We start from the raw sequence: 5,535 nt of genomic DNA on the forward strand, positions 1-5,535 counted from the left end.
TTTCTTTCTTTCTTTCTTTCTTTCTTTCTTTCTTTCTTTCTTTCTTTCTTTCTTTCTTTCTTTCTTTCTTTCTTTTGTCTTTTTCAAGACAGGGTTTCTCTGTGTAGCCCTGGCTGTCCTGGAACTTACTTTGTAGACCAGGCTGGCCTCGAACTCAGAAATCTGCCTGCCTCTGCCTCCCTCCCAAGTGCTGGGATTAAAGGCGTGCACCACCACTACCCGGCCACTGACAATTTCTTAATGAATTTTTAGAATACAAAATTATTTACCTGAAACTAATACAAAAATCTGCAATCAAATAAAATCTATGGAGATTGTGAGATTCTTGGTTTTCTAGGTTTTTGTATAAATAATTTTGACCATGACTAGGAAATGTCTAGCTTATTGACAAAAGATGCTAAGTCAAGATAAAGAGATTGACATAAAATGTCATCCTTCACAACACATAAAATTTGTTCTAGAAAGCCTTATCAATAGAGTGGGGTATAGTCGGTTGGCCTAATGCTGGTTGGTTGATCCAAAGACAAGAGAGTCCACATATAAGACACTGAATGACCATGCCCCCAAGTTATTTCTAATTGGTAAAGAAAGATGCCAACAGCTAACAGTTGGGCAGAAGAGATGTAGGTGGGGCTTAGGTTTCAAGAGCTAGGGGGTTGGGAGGAGGACAAGAAAGAGAAGGACATTCAGGAGAGGAGGAAAGAGAAGCCACCACGACTAAAAGGTCAAGAGAGTGTGGCCCTGAGGGCTGCCCAGTTGGAATTAAGAGCAGCTCAGATGGAACATAGTAAATAGTAAGTAATAACTTGGGATTATAAGTGGGAAAGAAGATTCTAGCAGCATGAAGGGTAGGCAGCTGCCCAGCTCTTGTGTTGTTTAAGGCTTATTGTAAATATAAAGGCTGTGAGTGTGTTTTTTTATGCAGGAGCCCAATAACAAAAGGCGGGGATAGAAACCCCAGGTCAGAAATTAAAGTAACTTCTACAACATATACAGAATTTAAAGTATAAAGTAATTTCTTGTACATATACAGAAGGACAGCTCTGCATTCAGGAGCAAGAAATGGCTTTGGAGGGAAGAGAGCCCTCCTGCACTTTATGTCTTCTGGATTCTTAGACTGGCTTTTGGAATTAACTTTCTTCGTTTTCCTTTCTCTTTTACTTTATTTTGTACCTAGACTCATCAAAACAGCTGCAACTTGGTATAATTATTTTAATTGTATGACTGCTATAAAGCCATTAAAGCAATTTTAATTTTTACCAGTAAATAGGTTTTATTACAAAGGTATATTGTTGCTTATAGCTATCCGATGTAATGGGTACTTAGAAACGTATTTCAGTCTGGGTTATTATGACTCCTTTTTCTACTGTATACCTAGCCAAGTGTTAAAAATTTTGCCCACAGGATAGCAAAAACATGCTAATAGGAGCAATTAAATATATGAATAATATCAACATCTTTTTATTATCTCCTAGGTGCCATTGGAACTGCCCAGAAAATTAAATGGTAATGATGCAGTTACAGTTATTTGCTAATTGAAGTGTTTCCTGGGGAAGAACAGAGATATTTATTTCCAAATCTTAAAGGCTTTTGTACTTCATTACTAGGTGTGAAAAATAAAGTAGGCATCTACAGAATGTTCCGAATGGTGATAATACCACGGTCTTGCAAGCATTCAGCACACACAGGACACTTTTTATCCAAATAAGGCTTGGCTTCCAAGGCAGTTTCGCAAGCAAGGTCGGCCTGTTATGGTTGTTTTCATTTTTTTGTCTTTCTTCTTATTTTTCCCTCCTGTTATTCCTTTTGATGTCTGTGTTTTGATCTTGTGATTCTGTGTTTTCTCTGCACGCCCTCATGTATTCCCCACAAGTTAGGTTCTGCCGAAGAGAATTGGACCCACCCACTGCTTATAAATCTGCAAGTTGAAAAGTACAACCTGCCTAACAGGGCTCTTTACCACATGCTTCCTGTTCATTCAAATGTGTAGCAAGAGCATTAAAATTATTATCTTTATTTCTTTGTTTCTTGATCACCTCCTGTCTTGATGTTAATCTCTTTCCTTGCAGTGATTGTTCTTCCTGCGTGCCATTCCTGTGAGGTCTGACAGGCCTAGGATGAAATATTGTGCTTGCATCTGCTTAACCTTCCTTCCTGCCCAATCATCTATTTCAGCCATCTGAGTTTTTTAGAAAAACAAATCTGTCAGGATTGTGGCTGTTTTTTTTTTATTTTGTGTCTCAATTCCACCTAAAAAGCAAACATAAGAAATAGGTCCAATCACAAAAGAAGTCACTAGATATGCACTCACTGATAAGTGGATATTAGTCCAGAAACTTAGAATACCCAAGATACGTTTTGCAAAACACAAGAAAACCAAGAAGGAAGACCATCGTGTGGATACTTCATTCCTCCTTAGAATAGGGAACAAAATACCCATGAAAGGATATAGATACAGAGNCAAAATTTAGAGCTANGATGAAAGGATGGACTATCCAGAGACTACCCCNCCCNNGGANCCATNCCATCATCAGCCACCAAACCCAGATACTAATGCACATTCCAGCAAAATTCTGCTGAAGGGACCCTGATAAAGCAGCCTCTTGTGAGGCTATGCCAGTNCCTGGCAAACACAGAAGTGGATGCTCACAGTCAGATATTGGATGGAACACAGGGCCCCCAATGGAGGAGCTAGAGAAAGTACCCAAGGAGCTGAAGGGAGCTGCAACCTTATAGGTGGAACAACAATATGAACTAACCAGTACCCCCTGAGCTCATGTCTCTAGCTGCATATGTAGCAGAAGATGGCCTAGTCGGCCATCATTGGAAAGAGAGGCCCCTTGGTCTCACAAACTTTATATGACCCAGCACAGGGGAATGCCGGGGCCAAGAAGTGGGAGTGGGAGGGGAGGGGAGCAGGGGCGGGGGAGAAGGTATAGGGAACTTTCGGGGTAACATTTAAAATGCAAATAAAGAAAATATCTAATAAAAAAATTATATAGCAAAAAAAGAAAAAGAAATAGGTCAGTGAAGGAAAATGAAAGTTTACACTCAGTTTGACTTCAAAACGGTGAGAGCTGACTTTTCTTGGTCTGGGATTGGCAGCTGCAGACCCTCAGTATCTGAGCCTACAGGAGAACTTGCCACATAGAGTCTACAGTCCGTTTCCATCATTCAGAGCAGGGAGGGTGAATGGCCTGGATTCACCAGGATAGAAGAAACTGCAGGGTGGGAGATGCCAGACTGGTTTTTTCTGTAACCTCCAGGCTCCAGGGGAGATGGTAGAAGTTGGCTGCTTTCTGAGATCCCATGAATGGAGGGGTTTTGTTGCCGTGGCCTTACTTTATAGTCCTAGTTTGAGGTAAGTGATATCCTTTATTCCAAACCCTTTATATATGAACATCATAGGAGGCGTTCTTTACTGCCAGGCTGCCTCCTGCTGACAGGGGAAGATTTGCTTGGAAGTTTGCAGTGTGAGTGACTCTAGAGAAGTGTTGCTTTTGCATCATCTTATGTGGTAATGACCAAGAGATGGTGATGATTCGTTCTAGAAACAACTTCTGTACAAGTTTTAAAGATGGGTGAAAGGAGGAAGAGGAAAGGGATGAGTGGGAAAAGGATGCAGGATGGGAGGGAATCAAGAACCCATCAAAGGAGAAGGCTGAGTTCTCCACATTCGGTCTCTGAGTCTTTGGGTCCCCCCTCAAAACAGTTTGGATTTTTGATCATTGCTCCTGGAGGAAGGCACAAATCCTTCTTTAGACAGTTGTCAGGAAGACTCTCTGATTTTAGACTATCATGATGGCCAAAGAATCTAGTTGATTCTAAAGGGTGTCAAGATTATCTGAAATTTCCTTAAGGTTTTCTGAGAAGTGAAGAGGCAAAGAGGTAAAATAATTTAAAAAATAAAAACTGCTGAGTCCAGCCATTTCTGTCTGGAGTCCTAAAAGCATGGTCAGAGTGGTAAGAGGCTGCCTGAGTCAGACATCCCATTAGCTGGACAAAAGGCATTGGTATCAAGGAAAAACTGGTTAGATATAGAGGGGAAGTTAGAGCTAACAGTTGGCAGCAGAGTTGGGTATGAATTAGGAGGGATGGTTGAGTATTTGCCTATAGCAAGGAAGTCAGGTCTCAAGAAATACTGAGAATCAGAAGACAAGCCAGAAAAGATGAAAGTAGGAAGGCTGGTGAAATGGGTGATGCCAGAAGGGCACTGTATAGTCTTGTGGAGTAAGGTAGTGATGATGAGGTTGTGTTAGTAAGGCTGAATGGAACCGATGGAATAGGGAGGTGGGAGTCTATGAAGCTGTGCAGGGCCCTTGTCAAGTGGGTGACCAAGGCAGCTCAGTCAGTCAACAGGGTCTCAAGGGAGGGAATCAGGATCAAAGAACAAAACACAATTAGACAAGATTATAGTGTGACCCCCAGCAAGAGCTGAGGCAGGTTTTTGGTTTTGTTTTGTTTTTGTTTTGTTTTGTTTTGTTTTGTTTTGTTTTCCAGTCTGCTTTTATACAGTTCTAGGTACATGCAAAGAATAGGATCAGTTCTAGGTCAAAGAAAAAGTAGTCGAGGAACTAACAAGACATAAACAAAGGTCCCTTGATTGCTGTATTCAGGGACTTTTATCCGCTGATCAAGACACAAAGAACAAAGAATACATTTCTCAGCTGTATTCATCTTGAGCCTTGTCTTTGCTCAATGTCAAATTCTTATCTGAGCCTACTCTCTTGTACTAGCCCAATGTAAATACTCTTGCCAAATTCCTAGACATGGCCCCAAGAGCTCTCCACAAGAGGGCTTATTCTTGACTGATAAGATCCCTTGAGTAGAGATGATGGGAGGAGCAAGCTTTACAAGATCAAGGAATCTTTCTAACTACTAGTCCATCACTTCTTCGTCCCAGAGGTCATCCTAACCGCTGTTAGGGACTTAGGGGCGCAGACCACTCTGCTTCCTAGCTAGCAAAATGTGTTGTACAGAAGAGAAAGCAATTAGAGAACTTCAAAAAGGGTCAATCTAAGGGGCTATAATAAACTTAACAGATGTCAAAGATCTAGAACATGGGGCTGGTGAGATGGCTCAGTGGGTAAGAGCACCCGACTGTTCTTCCAAAGGTGCAGAGTTCAAATCCCAGCAACCACATGGTGGCTCACAACCATCCTTAACAAGATCTGATTCCCTCTTCTGGAGTGTCTGAGGACAGCTACAGTGTACTTACATATAATAAATAAATAAATCTTAAAAAAAAAAAAAAAGATCTAGAACATAAGACAGTCATATGATAACAGTGTGCATCTTTGGAACATAGTATGCAAGTTAGGTAGCATCTATAATATACAAAAAATGAAGTTGTCAGTACTATTATTATTTTCATTGAGAATTTAGTTTAGTTTAGAAAATTGTTGAGGCAGTTTTGGCATCACTAAAGGAGGATAACAACCAAGAAAACTAAAGATAGACTTTGCCATAGATGTTAGCAAGACAGAGAATGTGTGTGTGTGTGTGTGTGTGTGTGTGTGTGTGTGTGTGTGTGTG

This window comes from Mus pahari, chromosome 15 (genome assembly GCF_900095145.1).
Source record: "Mus pahari chromosome 15, PAHARI_EIJ_v1.1, whole genome shotgun sequence".
In the NCBI taxonomy this organism is placed as follows: Eukaryota; Metazoa; Chordata; class Mammalia; order Rodentia; family Muridae; genus Mus; species Mus pahari.